Genomic DNA, 18,603 nt, shown 5'->3' on the forward strand with positions numbered 1-18,603 from the left:
TCTGGTCGTCTTCCCCAAACAACTCCTTTACAACCGCGTTCCATTTCTTTCTCCATCTCTTCGTCTTTGGCTTGCTACGTCAGCATGTATATCTGAACTATTGTTGTCGGTGTTGGCTTGCTGTCGATTCTGATGAGAACAATCCTTCCATTGAACTGTTCTCAGTAACTTCTTTGTCCTACATTTCAATTCATAATAGATCCTATTCCCGTTATACCATTTTCTGCTACTGTTGATATTACCTTATACTCATATGACCAGAAATCTTTGTCTTCTTTCCATTACACTTCACTGGCCCCCACTGTATCTAAACTGAGCTTTAGAAATTCTCTTTTCAAATTTTCTTGCTTCCCTGGCATTTTCAAACTTCTGGCATTCCACGCCCCAACTTATAGAACGTTATCCATTCGTTGTTTATTCAGTGTAGCTGACTTCCTATGCTCCGATTCGTATTATGTTATCCCGTCATTGGTTATTTCATCTTTCCCTCATGGTGACCTACCACTTTTCAGTCCCCTCCCCGGAGATCCAAATGCGGGATTAGTCCGGAATCTTTTGCCAATGGAGAGATCATCATGACACTACGGTCCGGGGAGGGGAGGAGGGGGGAGACGATGAACTCTGAGGTCACCTCCAATCACATCCCTGATCGATCGGGTTCAGGCCTGGCGCGTTCGAGGCCAGCACATAAACTGGAACTCCCACTGTGTTCTTCGAACAACTCCACCACACTCCTGGCCTTGTGACACAGCTCAGGATCTTGTCGAAAAATGTCACTACCGTCGGGAAACATGATCGTCATGAAGAGGTGTACGTGGTCTGCAACCAGTGTACGATACTCCTTGACAGCCATGGTGCCTTGCACGGGCTCTGCTGGAACCATGGATGAATAATTGAATATTCCTGAGAACATAATGGAGACGCCGCCAGCTTGTCTCCTTCCGGCAGTACTGGTGTCAAGGAGCGTTCCCCTGAAGGCGAAGAATTCACGCCGTCCCATCTGCATGATGAAGAAGGTATCGGGAGTCATCAGACGATGCAACGCTCTCCCACTGCACCAACGTCCAGTGCTGATGGTCAGTCGTAGTTGCCGATGTTTTTGGCAGATGCGTGGGTCGTCGGCGGTGGAGCCCCCTCGCTACGAGTGTTCGGTGCACTGTGTGTTCAGACACACTCGTACTCTGCCCAGCATTAATGTCTGATGTCGGTTCCATCACAGCTCGTCGCCTGTCCTGTTTTACCTGTCTGCCTAGCCTACGACCTCCGACATATGTAATGAGAGGTGGTTTCCCAACCCCAATGACATCTGGACGTGATTTCACCTTGGTTTCCCCGAATGTTGAAGACACTCACCACAAAACTCCTCGAACGTTCGACAGGTCGTGCAGTTTCCGAAATGCTCGTGTGTAAACCCCGCGCTATCACAATTTGCACCTTCACTGTTCTCCACACAGACAGCACGCTCACTGATACTATATGCACCGTGTCATTCCACGCCAGGTGACACTACTATTGCCTGGACGAGTTTATATCGATAGTAGGCCGGTGGTCGTAGTGTTCTGCTGATCAGTGTATATTACAAAATATTTGGCAAGAGGGGGGTTACACGTGGCTTCTCCCTGACAGGACTTTGAAAGGTATTGAAGTTGAAAGGTCTCTGTTGGATTCCTTTCATGTTTAATTTTTTAAAACTGTTCTCATTTACGGCATACATTCCACTTCTAAATTTACTGTGGTGTTTCTGACTATCTGGGAGGAGACTGATCAGTGGAAAGTGTTACTTTTAACTTTTACACATAATCAAGAATGATCTGTCACACTACTACACTTTAAAACACAGTTTATATGTAATTCATGTCACACAGTCTCATGCGGAACCTACATCCATTTTCTTTTATATACTGTATATGATAAGATACTGTCATCCCCCTCCCCTTCTGTGTGAATGGATGAATGAGCAAATGTATTTCTAGTTGCATGCTTGATGGTAGCAGACAAGCCTGTCTGCTAGAGAACAGTAGGACCAACATCGGAACAGGTAGCTACGCTTTCTAAAAGCAAAGAGGTTTCTATTCTTAGTATGGTCCTGTCCGTCCCTTGTCATGTTGGTATAGGAAGCTGCCTCTCTACTCACTTCCGTTTTGTATCTGCAAGCATCCTTGGTAGGGGCCCACGGCAGTCTGTCCGCGGCGAACGTCTGAACTGGTAATATCTCCGGCTAAGCGCGTCTCTGCTAAGTCCGTAGGACAATGGATTTCTTAAGTTCAGCCTAACTGAAAATTTAATCACCTTTATTTCAGGTTTAGATCTAAAATATCTAATTTTATCTTAAATTGCAACGCAGTGTAATTCGAGTGTGAAGTTCAGAATATCTTCCAGTAGTTGCTTTGTCACTACTTTGTGAGTAAAGTGGAACCATGTGTTGATCAGTAACTCTAACTAAAATCATAAATCTTAAATGCGAATGTGCGTGAGATTATAACGTCTCGTCTTGACAATATTTTTCAATATAGCAACTTTTCTTTACGTTCAACCCACGTGGGGTGTACTTTGTGAGACCAGTACCATGTCCTTATACAATTGTTTGACCCATCAGGTTAATAGTAAGACGATAGTAACCAGTTCGAGGTTTTTCTTTTGTAATTTGTGTTTCCATGCAATTTATTTTAATTATCAAAATTATTGTGCAGTTACACTCTTTGTGTAAACCAAGCTGACCACGTGAAGAATGTGGTGTAATCATCAAAGTAGCCCTCAGCTATTGTTTTCGGGAAGATTTCACAGAGAGTTAGTATGAATTTAGTATACCAGTGTGTGGCAATTTCATGACGGACAGGATTGCGCTACGAACGTAACTTCTTTGGGTGAAAATTGAATCGGTTGGTTGCGGTTAATTTCCTCTTGCATGTGTTTCAACGTTCTTCGCGTGTTATTTTATGAATGCGGTGTTGTACGCAGTCTCCGAATCTTGGCTCCATATTTGATGTGTTCCGTAAGATTACAAACTCACATTTTCACAATCCTAAATAAGGCACCAGTTTAGTTATAAATCAAGTTTAATATGCTGAAATTTTAACCGGACAATGATCAATGTTAAAATAAATGTCCAAATATAAACTGATTTATTTCTTTTTATTTAAATTGTCTTTTTTATATATTTCGAATATCGCCGGTTATCGTAAGATGACTACTAAAAGATTATAATTAATGTTAGTTTGGTTAGGAATTTGGTAAGCTAGACTGGATATCTGGTGAAACAGTTGTTCAGTAAAGCAAGGTTTACTTCCCCAGATAGCTCACAACTTTTAACCCGCTTTTATTGTCTTGAATATTAGCACCGCTTTCAGAACAAATTAATGCATCAACTTTACACATGGCGACCTTGTTCTGTGATTCCGCTAGACTCTGGACTCTCTGAAACGTTAGATTTCGAGCGTCGTATCATCTTAATTTTTTTCCCTGCAACGCTCAAACAACTTCTGCGTTGTTTCTGAGCAGACTTTGAAAAGATTCACGGCGTTGTTGAGCGGCGTTGTGTTGTTTCTCTTGTTGTTTTGTTTCCTATATTTGTGTGTTTTATATGTGTGTGTTTTCTTTCTCGCGTGTAAATTGCACTGACTTTGATCAAAGATATAAAATTGTTTTGCGTGTGAAAAAGTGCGTACTAGCTTGGGTACCTTTCGTGTGACTGTCGTAATTTTTCGGGGACACATTTATTCTAATTAGTGTGTTGGGTACCAGGTAAAAATTGAAATAATGCAGACACGTAACCAAGTTAAAAGTAGGCGGTCCAACAACATGGACCAAGGGGATAATTTGATTTCGAATATTAACGCGTCGGACGGTTCCGAAAATGCAATGGAGAATACTTCAGAGTAAATGCAAAGCAGGATGAACGGGCTCACATCAGAGCCAGAAATTAATTTGCCTCCAACTAACCAAATTGATTTGGCAAAACTCATGAAAGGGGCGAACAAATGACAGAGAAATCTGAAAAATCGATCCGTGAGCTAGGCGAAGAAATAGACGAAAAACTAATCCAGCAGACAAATAAAGTCGACAAGTTGATGTAGAGAGTGTTCGATGATATCTCAAAAAGGATAAACAATCTGGCAAGTGAAATAAAAAGTGATATCATGAAAGAATTAGGCCATACATTTGAACAAATCGATGATCGTTTGCAAGCGTTAGAATAGGGCAAGTGGAGTCGCGATGCGGAATCGAAAGAGAACGAGGAACAGGTACTTAGGAATTTCCAAGCGCTGAGAGAAGAACGCCAAGGGGAACACCAGCAGGTACTCTCTAGGGTCCAGGAGGTGGAAACGCATTGTCCCGCGTCTGTTAGCAACACAGTAGCGGACAACAGTCAAGCGATTCATGCACTCGAAGAGCAAGTAGAACAATCGAAGCAGACTGGGGCGGAGGGCAACAGACAAATACATGATAGGATTGTGGCATTAGCGGACATCGTAGGCATGATGAAGGTGATGGAGAGCGATAACAATACTACACCGGTAGCGGTTGCGGAGACCGAAGAAGTGTGTTCACTTCTTAGATTTCAGAAGGGACAGTTCCAAGTGAACAGGTGGCACAAAACTGTAACAGGCGAATTAAAAGAACGCGTGGCGCATCTGGAAAGCCGCATGGCGTGTGATTACGAACTCGCCAATAGCACTAAAAATAGCCGTACGAACAGTGCAGAGAGGGACTCCGGCCACGAGGGAGATTTTGACGACAGGGAAGAATGTATTTTGAGGGGCAGACTTGAGAAAAATAGAAAAATTCAAGGGTCTCACATTTCCTTACGGTGAGAAAGTTTGAGATATTTCGAAATTCGCAAAAAGGAATACATCCACGAGCATGGCTCGAGCAATTTGAATTCTGTCTTCCCCCCGACTGGCCCAGTTCACATAAGATAGAACATATGTATGGCTATTTGGAAGGCGAACCGGCGATTCGCATGAGGTCGGCAGCGCGACACTGCAACTCCACTCAGGAGTTTCGACAAGCCTTTCTGTCCGCCTACTGGTCGGAAGCGGCACAAGCAAGGGTCAAGCATGGCATAATTATGCTGTCAAATTTGAACCAGTTTGGTTTCGGCAGCCTAGCACGCCTATTCGACCACATGCTGCAGGCGAATCAATTTCTATACGATCCATGTGGACCTGCAGAACTAATTAGGATATGCATCACCAAATTACCGATACACTTGCGCCACCTCATTGTTGCGGGACGATGCAAAGAGGACGTGGAAACGTTTAAGACACTTCTCCAAGAGTTGGAAAATAACACAGGAGAATGCCCGCCTAATCAGGTACAAAGTTATTACGGGGCACAGCTGCGCGACCGCAGTCGTGGCCGTAGTACTAATCAACGGCGTGACTGGTCTTCGCGACGCGAACGGAACAATAATCGGGACCGGCCGTATAGAAACTGGGGTAACAGATGCGAACACAGGTGGAAAATCGGAAATGATCGAGGACGTGGACAAGATCGTGAACGCAACAGGTACGCCAACCAGGATCGAACTACGATGAACACGGTGGGAATAGGATTGTAGGCGGAGCACCACATGATGTTGAAATTCGGCCGGCCAACCCTAGACATAATCCAGCAAATGGAAATGAACAAAACCGGCAATGACAAATGATCAGCGCAGAAGGGGCCCAATCGGAACAAATGAACGATACGGCAAATGAGTCCATGGGGTATATAGAGGGTACAGTGAGGAGTAGAGAGGACGGTGAGGAGAAAGAATTGATTAGTTTACATTTGTGACATAAGCATTTTGAATAATATGTTGCTAAAAATAATGATAAAGATATTTCTATGTGATTGATTGAAGTGATGTATTTGGTTTTTTTCCCCTTCCCTTGTGCAATTAGGATTTAGGTTGGTTCAAATGTGAAGATAAAGGGTTTCTTTGTGAACGAGTGAAATGCTGTCTATGGTTTTTTTGTGTAAATTGAAAAGAGTCGCTCCTGAGAGAAGCAAGATCTGTGTTGAATTAATGCAAAACTCAGGGGAATATCCGATCTGTGGGTATTATGGGTCTGGCAACCCAGGTCCCCAGCTGTTAGTAGCCTTGTTTCCGATTTTCTGCTTTCAGTGCTACTATCTATCTATTACTATTCTATATCTGTCAGTATAAATGAGGATCTGCTCTATGAATAATTTAAGATAGGAGAACTCTGAGAAAGGAATGAATAAGTTTAGAATCTTGAAAACAGGATGCAATAATACGATTGTTTAACCATTGGCTTCCCAATATGCGATGATATGTTAATATTGATGATATATGTCTTTTTTGTTCTTTATAGCTGAGTATGTAAAGTGCTGTCTGTGGATTTCGTCAGTATATTGATTCCCTTCAAGGTGAAAGAAGAATTGTGGTTTGTGTAATTTACGTGGCCCTGAAATATTATTGTGGTAGTCAAATACGAGCAGTTTTTCAGCAAATGGAGAATGGAACAGAAATATGGAGCCTTTCTGTAGTTTTGTTGATGTTGAGCCAGAGCCTGAAACATTATTCTGCGTTAATACAGTACTTGTCCTAGAAAAGCGACGTTTATGTGTTTTGCTGATGCTGTGAGCATTATAGCTTACTGTTTTCGTTGGTGAGGGATGCACTGCAGCCTATATGAGTGGAACTGAAGAAATTTCCCTCTTGAAGGTAGAGGAAGATTAAATAATTTTGATTATATGACTAAAGGAAAGCTTGGTTTAATGTAATAAGGATGAAGCAAAACATTTGTCATTTAAACTACAGGAGGATTCGGATCTTTTGTGTCAGTTGTTAGTTCAATAGGATGTTAAGATGAAACTGTTTTACAGAATAGAGGAGACCACAATTTTGCCATTCATAAGAAATGAATCCACAATAACCACCACAGGCGAAATAACTGATTAGGAAGCGAAAGGTAACTTAAATAAGGAACGAAATTGGAGCAAAATGGGTAAGAAAATGTAGTATAACCTGTATGATGAAAATATTTTTACCCTTCTCAGAGTCATCTGTGTGATTAATTCTTGTGAGAACGTAATTTTAGATGAAATTGTCTTACTGTTTTATGTATAGACATATGAGTATGATAAATGTATAATTGCGAGTCTCTTATCAGGTTTGTCAACTGGTATAAATGTTTTTGCATGTAAATAACCATTGTTCTTTTTACTATGTATGTTTAAGGAAAGTTTCTCCATATTTATCATGTGACAAGACATATGCCGTGAGTGTCAAGATGAGTACGAATTAGAACAATGTTGTAGTGGTATAAACACTGTGTTGAAGTAGCATTGAAGTTGCTTGTTGGATTATGTAGTAGTGGATTGAAGTAAAATTTTGAGTAATTCATGTTTATGGGTAGTTAGTTTTGTAGACTAGACAACAGGTGTGCATGTGTGTGTGTAAATAACATGTAAACCCTATGCTGTCCTGACCTATACTTGCACAAGGCTTAATCCTATTCATTTTAGTGAATTAATAAGTAGTGTTTGATTTATTAAAACGCAAGTGAATTGTTTAAATTTCAAGCATACCACATTAGTGATGTGGATTTAGATATTATATTGTCAGTTTATTTAATTTTTATTTTTATACTGTCAAGTCATTTCACTTTTTTTTATATTGCCAAGTCATTTAACTTTTATTTTTATATTGTCAATTCATGTAACTTTTTTATTTAAAAAAAATTAAGTCTCACTTTTGTTCTTAAAAATTGTGAAAGACAATACTAAGCGGTATTATGTGTGACATTTTGTAATCACACAACTATGATGAACAATTTCTGTGAATGCAGTTGAGAACGTGAAAGCGAACCAGCTAAACTCTTATGAGACAGCGGGAGCAGCGACGAGGACGACTAGTTGTAAACAGGCGGATATCCCAGCAGGACACACTGTCAACCAGGCCACTTCGGGAGCACGACCGACAACAAAAGAAGGGTACGGAACAAACCCTTTCCCTTGCACCCGGAGCTAATGGCCGGCCGCACCAGTGCGACCCTTCATGGAGGCGATGACCTGAGATGGCCGAGCGGTCCACCGCGCGGAAATCCATCTGCTGGCACCATTTTTTTTTGTCTTTGAAATTGGTAGATTCTAAAAATGTGTTGAAATTATTGTGCTTTAGCAAATAGCTGGTGACCCTTTGCCTTTTCTTCACATTTCGTTTTAAGTTGGGTGTGAGAATCCTGCTTGGGAATGTCCTAGCATGGCCAGAAAATTCCCTGCACAGTCTTTTCCCGGAGCGTTGGGGTTATGAAAGGTCTCTGTTGGATTCCTTTCATGTTAATTTTTTAAAACTGTTGTCATTTGCGGCATACATTCCACTTCTAAATTTACTGTGGTGTTTCTGACTATCTGGGAGGAGACTGATCAGTGGAACGTGTTACTTTTAACTTTTACACATAATCGAGAATGATCTGTCACACTACTACACTTTAAAACACAGTTTATATGTAATTCATATCACACAGTCTCATATGGAACCTACGTCCACTTTCTTTTATATACTGTATATGATAAGATACTGTCATCCCCCTTTCCTTCTGTGTGAAAGGATGAATGAGCAAATGTATTTGTAGTTGCATGCTTGATGGTAGCAGACAAGCCTGTCTGCTAGAGAACAGTAGGACCAATATCGGAACAGGTAGCTACGCTTTCTAAAAGCAAAGAGGTTTCTATTCTTAGTATGGTCCTGTCCGTCTCTTGTCATGTTGGTATAGGAAGCTGCCTCTCTGGTCACTTCCGTTAGGTATCTGGAAGCATCGTTGGTAGGGGCCCACGGCAGTCTGTCCACGGCGAACGTCTGAAGTGGTAACATCTCCGGCTAAGCACGTCTCTGCTAAGTCCATAGGACAATGAATTTCTTAAGTTCAGCCTAACTGAAAATTTAATCACCTTTATTTCAGGTTTAGATCTAAAATATCTAATTTTATCTTAAATTGCAACGCAGTGCAATTCGAGTGTGAAGTTCAGAATATCTTCCAGTAGTTGCTTTGTCACTACTTTGTGAGTAAAGTGGAACCACGTGTGGATGATCCGTAACTCTAAGATCATCAATCTTAAATGCGAATGTGCGTGAGATTATAACGTCTCGTCTTGACAATATTTTTCAATATAGCAACTTTTCTTTACGTTCAACCCACGTGGGGTGTACTTTGTGAGACCAGTACCATATCCTTATACAATTGTTTGACCCATCAGGTTAATAGTAAGACGATAGTAACCAGTTCGAGGTTTTTCTTTTGTAATTTGTGTTTCGATGCAATTTGTTTTAACTATCAAAATTATTGTGGAGTTACACTCTTTGTGTAAACCAAGCTGACAACGTGAAGAATGTGGTGTAATCATCAAAGTAGCCCTCAGCTATTGTTTTCGAGAAGATTTCACAGAGAGTTAGTATGAATTTAGTATACCAGTGTGTGGTAATTTCATGACGGACAGGATTGCGCTATGAACGTAACTTCTTTGGATGAAAATTGAATCGGTTGGTTGTGGTTAATTTCCTCTTGCATATGTTTCAACGTTCTTCGTGTGTTATTTTATGAATGCAGTGTTGTATGCAGTCTCCGAATCTTGGCACCATATTTGATGTGTTCTGTAAGATTACAAACTCACATTTTCACAATCCTAAATAAGGCACCAGTTTAGTTATGAATCAAGTTTAATATGCTGAAATTTTAACAGAACAATGATAAATGTTAAATTGTCTTTATATATATATATATATATATATATATATATATATATATATATATATATATATATATATATCACCGGTTATCGTAAGATGACTACTAAAAGATTATAATTAATGTTAGTTTGGTTGGGAATTTGGTACGCTAGACTGGATACCTGGTGAAACAGTTGTTCAGTAATGCAAGGTTAACTTCCCCAGATAGCTCACCGCTTTTAACCCGCTTTTATTTTTCTGAATATCAGCAGCGCTTTCAGAACGAATTAATGCATCAACTTTACAACTTTACGTTGTGCAGAGTGTCACGAATAGATAGTTCCAGAATTAGGTAAAGTCCACGGCACGAACTAGCAAAACACTAATAGAAAATACTTCAAGAAGCTGCGTGAAATTCTGTTGGATTATATCAATGTAATAGAACGACAGGAAAGAGAGCACCATAATTTTAACTGCGCTTCAGTAGATTTGAATAAGGAGATGAACACTGAGTCAATAATTGACAGTAGTGACAACACGGATGCTGGTGGCAGCAGCAGCCGAGTGTATAGGCGAGAACGGTGTTGTTGCACTCTGTCAGTGAAGACAATCTCTTTCGATTTCATATGAAAACAGACATGCTGCCCTATACACATTCTTCATTCCCTTATGGACGTCTACTGGTGTTTGTCCTTCGACAGCCACCAAAAGAATAAAAGCACACTGGTCCTTTCAGGATGCATTTGGTCGTAACGTCGCCATGTTTGCATTTTGCTTACAACATGTACGTCATAAAGAATGGCTCACTAATCCCTTGCCTACAAGTCTGTGCTTACATACCTGCGTCGGAGTCACGCTTCAACAATGCCCTTAAACGAAAACTTTTTACTCGACCCTTGTACAACTAGCTGAGAGCTTTGAACGAATTATAGAAAATGAAATACCAGAATCAGTATCTGTATTAAAAATTTGTGTGAGGAGACACTTCTGCTGCTGTGGCACACCTCACTCACGCTGGGTCCACCGCGCTTTTCTGCGCGCCCCTCCTTCGCTGCCAGGCAGTCTCTCAGTTGGCATAGCTAGACGTCACCCGCTGCTGCCGTCAGCGTTCTTGTAGGATCGCTCCCGTCACCGCCGCCGGCCGCACAACCTGCCAGCTGTCACGCCACCCTATGACACCCACACCTCGTCGCAGGCCATGTACAGTACATCTTACGTCTTGGGGCCGTTGACTTCTCAGAGTATCGTCACGATTGTTGTAGTTGATGAACAATAAATGGATGCTTCAGCAATGACGTCTTCATGACATGTCTACATCTACATATACGGTTGAAAAAAATGCAGAAATTGTCGTGGGACATTGTGGAGTATTCCAGCTTCAGCCCCTATAGTTTCATGAAGTTCCGACAGGTGGCGGCCCTAAACGTAGCCTCCAAATCGGCGTGTGTATCGGTTGTGCATTCCAAGCAGAGAGCTGTCACTGAGTTTCTTTTGGCGAAAAACCAGAGCATCACAGATACTCAGAAGCACTTGCAGAATGTCTACGGCGACCTTGCAGTGAACAAAAGCACACTGAATAGTTGGGCGAGGCGTCTATCACAATTTCAAGAATGTCACGCAGACCTGTCCGACCTCCCACGTGTTGGTCTACATAGCTGTGACTCTCGCAATACTGGAACGTGTGGACACTCTCATTCGAGGTGATGGACGGATCACAATAAAAAACCTCATTATTCAACTGGACGTCTCTGCTGGAAGTGCTGAGGCACTCGTCCACCAGTTAGGATACTCAGAGGTGTGCGACCGGTAGGTTCCTCGCTACTTAACAGAAGACCATATAGAGAAACGAAGGAGCAGCGGCGAGCAGTTCCTTGCGCGTTACGGGGCAGATAGTGTTAATTCTTGTCGAAAATCTTCTCAGGCCATGAAACATGGGTTCATCACCACGAACCTGAAACAAAACGGCAATTCATGGAGTGGCGCCACACCACTCCTCCAAAAAAAGTTCAAAGCCGCACTCTCAGCCGGTAAAGTATAACCACTTGTTTGATATCCGCTTTCATGGTGCAAGGATCAACTCGCCACAAAAATGCAAACGAACATTTCCTCCATAACAACGCAAGAAGACCTCACACAAGTCCGTGCCCCAAGAGGAGCTCACAAAACGTCATTGGACCGTTCTTCTTCATCCATACTACACCCCGGATCTCGCACCTTCCGACTCCCATCTGTTTGTGTCAGTGAAGGATGGACAACTTGTGAAGCAGTAGGAGGATGACGGGAAGATTGGGACCGATGACCTCAGCAGTTTGGACCCACAGGAACGTACCACCTACCTCCACGGGAAGGTTGTTGATGCAACAAGACGTTGACTCCGACGTCGACGAGATGGTACCATGCGGGCACATAGACCGTCCAGTAAGGTGACGCATAGAATGGAGATTCTGTCGAAAAATTGTGTTTTGTCGCCAGAAGACTAGGCAATAACATATTGTATTGGTATCCTGAATGAAACTAACCTGCTTTCGGAAAAAAAGGTGGTTCATTACTTACTGAAGGCCCCTCATACAAACACACTCCGCAAGACACCATAAAGTGCGTGGCGGAGGGTACCCTGTACCACTATTTGTCATTTCCGTTCCTGTTCCACTCGCAAATAGAGTGAGGGAAAAACGACTATCTATATACCTCCACACACGAACCATAATTTCTCTTAACTTATCTTCGTGGTGTTTAAGTGAAATGTACCCTTGACAGCAATAGAATCGATTTGCAGTCAGCTTCAAATGTCGTTTCTCTACATTTTCTCAGTAGTGCTCCTCGAAACGAACGTCGCAGTCCATCCAGGGATTTCCGTTTGAGTTCTCGAGGCATCTCCATAGTACCTGCGTCATGTTCGAACCTACCGGTAACAAATCTAGCAGCCCGTCTCTGAACTGCTTCGATGTCTTTCTTTAATGCGACCTGGTGCGGATCCCAAACACTCGAGCAGTATTCAAAAATGGGTCGCACTAGTGTCCCATATGTGGTTTCCTATACAAATGAATCATACTTTTCTAAAATTCTCCCAATAAATTCTCGAACTCTATTCGTCTTCCATACCGCAAACCTCACATTCTCGTTCCGTTTCATATCGCTTTGTAACGTTACGCCTAGATATTTAATCCATATCAAACAGCACACTGCTATTACCATATTCGAACACTGCGGGTTTGTTTTCCCTACTCACCGAGCAACGTGGCAGAGTGGTTAGCACACTGCACTCGCATTCAGGAGGGCGACGGTTCAAACCCATGTCCGGCCATCCTGATTTAGGTTTTCCGCTGTTTCCCTAACTCGCTTCAGGCAAATGCTGGGATGGTTCCTTTGAAAGGGTACGGCCGGTTTCCTGCCCCATCCTTCCTTAATCCGATGGGGCCGATGAACTCACTGTTTGGTACCCTCCCCCAAATCAACCAACCAACCAACCAACTCTACTCATTTGTATTAATTTACATTGTTCTACATTTAGATCTAACTGCCACCATCTCACCGAACAGAAATTTTGAAGTCGTCTTGTACGCTCCTACAGTCACTCAACAACGACACCTTCCCGTACACCACATTGTCATCAGCAAATTGCTGTTCAACCTGACCGCCAGGTCGTTTATTTATATAGAAAATAACAGCCGTCCTGACACACTTCCCTGGGCTCCACTGAGGATAACCTTGTGTCTGACGATCACTCGCCATCCAAGACAACGCAATGGATACTTTAAGAAATCTTCGAGCCACTCACTTTTCTGCAACCTATGCTCGTAGCTTCGCTAACCGTCTGCAGGGGGGGCACCGTGTCAAATGCTAAAACTCGATAAGAAAAGTCTCGGTCGCATTATCAATCTTTTTTTTTTTTTTGAAATTGGTTGCTAAAAGATAAAAAAATTTGAAAATGCAATCGAGACTGTTTTTATCGATTTTTCGCATTTGATACCTCTCACTGTGCTCCAATGAAGAATGCTTTCTGAAATTTTACCGTGTCAAATGCTTTCCGGACATCTAGGGATATGGAATCTACCTGTTGCGCTATTCACACGACATCATGTGAGAGAAGAGCAAGTTGAGTGTCGCACGAGCGATGGTTCCTAAAACCGTGCTGATTCGTGCACGGAAGCTTTTCCGTCTCAAGGAAATTTATTATATTCGAAGTGAGAATATGTCCAAGAACCTTGTACGAGGGTTGTCCAGAAAGTAAGTTGCGATCAGTCGCGAAATGGAAGCCACAGTCGAAACCAGAAACGTTTCATTTGCAACAGTTAGATACACCTTACTCCTACTTCTCTACATAGTCACCACTCTACCTTCGAGTTTTGTCGTAGTGTTGTATCAACTTTCCAATATCCTCGCCATAGAATGTAGCCGCCTGTGCTTTCGGCCAGTTATCTGCGCTGGTCTGCAGCTCGTTGTCTTGAAAAATTTTGTCTTCATAGCCAGCGGTTATTTTGAGCAGAAATGAGACTCAGGGGGAGACAGTTGCAGACTGAATTGTGGGTAATCAACCACTTCTCATCGGAAACGCTGAAGGAGCGACTTCCTTGCCCCTGCAGTGTGTGGCCGAGAATTGACATGAAGAAGGAACTGCTCGACAGTTGTGTTATGTGGGCTGCATGACACAGGCGAAATCTTTAACCAGGCCCTCATACTTGGCGGGAGACGCTATTCCCTACGTCTCTTTACGTGCTCACTGTTCACTTAAAACAAAAAAAATGCGAGGCGGCACGATCGACGGGCATACTACGAGGTGCATTCAAGTTCTAAGGCCTCCGAGTTTTTTTCTCCGGACTGGAAAGAGATAGAAACATGTGCATTGTTTTAAAATGAGGCCGCGTTCATTGTCAATACGTCCCAGAGATGGCAGCACTGTACGGCACATGGAATTTTACCGCCAGCGGCGAGAATGAGAACTGTTTTAAATACTTAAAATGGCGACGTTTTCCTTACTTGAACAGCGTGCAATCATTCGTTTTCTGAATTTGCGTGGTGTGAAACCAATTGAAATCCATCGACAGTTGAAGGAGACATGTGGTGATGGAGTTATGGATGTGTCGAAAGTGCGTTCGTGGGTGCGACAGTTTAATGAAGGCAGAACATCGTGTGACAACAAACCGAAACAACCTCGGGCTCGCACAAGCCGGTCTGATGACATGATCGAGAAAGTGGAGAGAATTGTTTTGGGGGATCGCCTAATGACTGTTGAACAGATCGCCTCCAGAGTTGGCATTTCTGTGGGTTCTGTGCACACAATCCTGCATGACGACCTGAAAATGCGAAAAGTGTCATCCAGGTGGGTGCCACGAATGCTGACGGATGACCACATGGCTGCCCGTGTGGCATGTTGCCAAGCAATGTTGACGCGCAACGACAGCACGAATGGGACTTTGTTTTCGTCGGTTGTGACAATGGATGAGACGTGGATGCCATTTTTCAATCCAGAAACAAAGTGCCAGTCAGGTCAATGGAAGCACATAGATTCACCGCCGCCAAAAAAACTTCGGGTAACCGCCAGTGCTGAAAAAATGATGGTGTCCATGTTCTGGGACAGCGAGGGCGTAATCCTTACCCATTGCGTTCCAAAGGGCACTAGGTAACAGGTGCACCCTACGAAAATGTTTTGAAGAACAAATTCCTTCCTTCACTGCAACAAAAACGTCCGGGAATGGCTGCACGTGTGCTGTTTCACCAAGACAACGCCCCCGCACATCGAGCTAACGTTACGCAACAGGTTCTTCGTGATAACAACTTTGAAGTGATTCTTCATGCTCCCTACTCACCTGACCTGGCTCCTAGTGACTTTTGGCTTTTTCCAACAATGAAAGACACTCTCCGTGGCCGCACATTCACCAGCCGTGCTGCTATTGCCTCAGCGATTTTCCAGTGGTCAAAACAGACTCCTAAACAAGCCTTGGCCGCTGCCATGGAATCATGGCGTCAGCGTTGTGACAAATGTGTACGTCTGCAGGGCGATTACGTCGAGAAGTAACGCCAGTTTCATCGATTTCGGGTGAGTAGTTAATTAGAAAAATAATCGGAGGCCTTAGAACTTGAATGCACCTCGTAGAGACACTGCCCAACACATCTGTGCAAAGCTTTACCGGATTGTCCCAGTGGTTTCCATTTCGCGACCGATCGGAACTTTCTTTCTGGCCAACCATAGTAGCAACATGCTAAGGATGTTGGTCTGTAATTTTGCGGGTCCATCCTTTTATCCTTCTTATATACCAGAGTCACCTGTGATTTTTTCCAGTCGCTCAGGGCTTTGCGCTGGGCAAGATATTCGCGATAAATCCAATCTAAGCAGACCAACGTCGTGGACTACAGGGCTGTTCAAGATGCGGCTAGGCGAGCCAGAGGCTCACGCTCGGTCGCTGCCTGTGCGGTGAGCGCTCGCGCTGAAAGGGGGAGGTTGGACGTCATTACATAGAGCAAGGGAAGCGCGTCCAATGCTCCACTTCCTGCAGGGGAATGACCGTAGTTAGGTCTGATGCAGCCTTAGACGTGAACGTATATAAGATATTCAATTTATCTGAAGACACTGAAATATCTCGAAAACAACACATCGGATCCAAAAACGTACGTCTCGAACCCCACCATACCGCCTGTGTGGGGGTGGCGTGACAACTTTGAATCTGAAATGGGAACCCCCATTTTTTATTGGAGATTTGTATCCTACCAAAAAATGCGTGAGTATTGCACTTTTTTTTCGTTTCACGACAGATGGCGGTGTAATCGGAAAAATCGAAATGGATGTGTTTCAAAATGGTATCCAATGACACCTGAATTTACTCAGCCGCCCCCCTCCTGTACAAAGAGCGAGTCCAGGATGGGCAATTGTTTCATAATGTAACCTCCCCCTCACTTATCGATCTTAATGACAGTGAAAAATTAAACCGCGTGTACCTAATGGAAAGTTGGGAAAAGCAATCGTCGCCGAGGTTAATTTGTCGGTAAAGAGGGAGGAAAGGGTTACATCTAAATGAAAGGAAAAATGCTAATGAAACTGGTGGAAATTAATTTTGAAATAGGGGTAAAGTTAATAAAGAAAGTAAATGTGCGGCCGTTACGTTAACAATTAACTAGCGGTAATTAGATATTTGAGATTTGGGGGAAATTACGGTCGCCAGTCCTAAGGACAATTACTATAGTAACTGAAAAAGAAAGATGATTACACATATAATTAGCACTAGAAGCGTGGCAACAGAAGGTTGACAAGTGTAGTGTGAAAACTGAAAGTTTGTCAGAAGTAATAAATTTCGCTACACTCTGACTTAATTTAGCAAAAGAATTAATAAAACCGGAAAATCGAAAGTTAATTTAGTGACTGAAATTAATAGTGAGCTTTGTTTCTGAAGCACAACGAAATTCAGTAAAATGCGGTTAGTCTTGGACTACCTCAACAATCATTTCAAAAGCTACTTAAATCTACGCAATTTAGAAATAAGAGATTTAACTTTGAACTTGAATTAAATGATTCTGAACAATTAACAATAGTAAAATTTAGTACGTACCAAGCTGAGCTGCAGTCACAGGTAAGCTAAAATACGGTAACAAAACTCGCTCTCTTAATTCGTGCTTGTGTAATCTAAATATTGTAGCCAGCTATGAATACTTTAACTGAACTTTGAAATTAAAGCAGTGACATGCTATAATATTACTTTAATGCTGGCGTTTGAATTTCAACGACACTCGGGTTCATTCCGGAAAAGGAAGGGACCCTGCTTGGTAATGCAATTGGGACAATGAGCAACAAAGGTTCATGCTAAGTAGCTGTAATTTTGTGATGCAACAATTTTAAAAGTTGGAAAAGCTGAGGTCTGCCATACAGTTCTAAAACTTTACGTGCTTCCAGTCTTCCTTGTTCGTTGTTTGAAGGTTTGAAGCCGTCGATCGAGGAGGTGGCGACAGTCACTCATTGTCGGCCGTCGCTGTTGCAGAAGCTGAATGTTGGCGCGCCTTCTTCTCGACACGGTCACCAGACGAAACGGGCTCTTGATGTGCGCCAGCTAATGCTTCCCGTCCGCGACACCATGTCAGAAACTATCATAGCAAGTCGAGCGCAATTACACGCTGCCACACCTCGAAAGCGCGGCAACTCGCGGGAGCTTCACACAACACACCTGCTCCACTCGCTACTCTAGCCAGACTCTCTCTCCGCCCGCGCTCCACGCGACAGAGTTAACACTACCAAAGATCCTACACACTTTGATTCTTCACACGACCTATCGATGTAATCGCTCGATAGCAGTTTTCCCTAGGCAAGACCTAGCGTAAAAATACAAATAATATTTACGAAACAAACCAATTATACATCGACATAAATGCATAAATATACATATACAAATAGTAAAACAATTACAATATGTAAAGACACAGAAATGTCATATATTCAGGTAACAAAAATAAGGAGAAAAAATTATAGTACAATGGATGGAAATAGGAGGATATGCATTTCCGGCGTTACAATAACTTTTAATGGAATAATACCTGATAAGTCGCAGCCAACGGTCTTGCTGCAGTGGTAATACCGGTTCCCGTCAGATCACGGAAGTTAAGCGCTGTCGGACTGGGCTAGCACTTGGATGGGTCACCATCCGGTCTGGTCTGCTGAGCGCTGTTGGCAAGCGGGGTGCACTCAGCCCTTGTCAGGCAAACTGAGGAGCTACTTGATTGTTCTGACGTACGGCCGGGAGAGCGGTGTGCTGACCACATGCCTCCCCATATCGGCATCCAGTGACGCCTGTGGGCTGTGGATGACACGGCGGCCCGTCGGTACCGTTGGGCCTTCGTGGCCTGTGCGGGAGGAGTTGAGTTTTACATAAGTCGCAGTTCGCTCCAAGGCCACAGTGGCACTTCGAGCAGTCCCTTTTCGTTTCGCCGGAGGAATACAACGCTGA

This window comes from Schistocerca cancellata, chromosome 7 (assembly GCF_023864275.1).
Source record: "Schistocerca cancellata isolate TAMUIC-IGC-003103 chromosome 7, iqSchCanc2.1, whole genome shotgun sequence".
Classification (NCBI taxonomy): domain Eukaryota; kingdom Metazoa; phylum Arthropoda; class Insecta; order Orthoptera; family Acrididae; genus Schistocerca; species Schistocerca cancellata.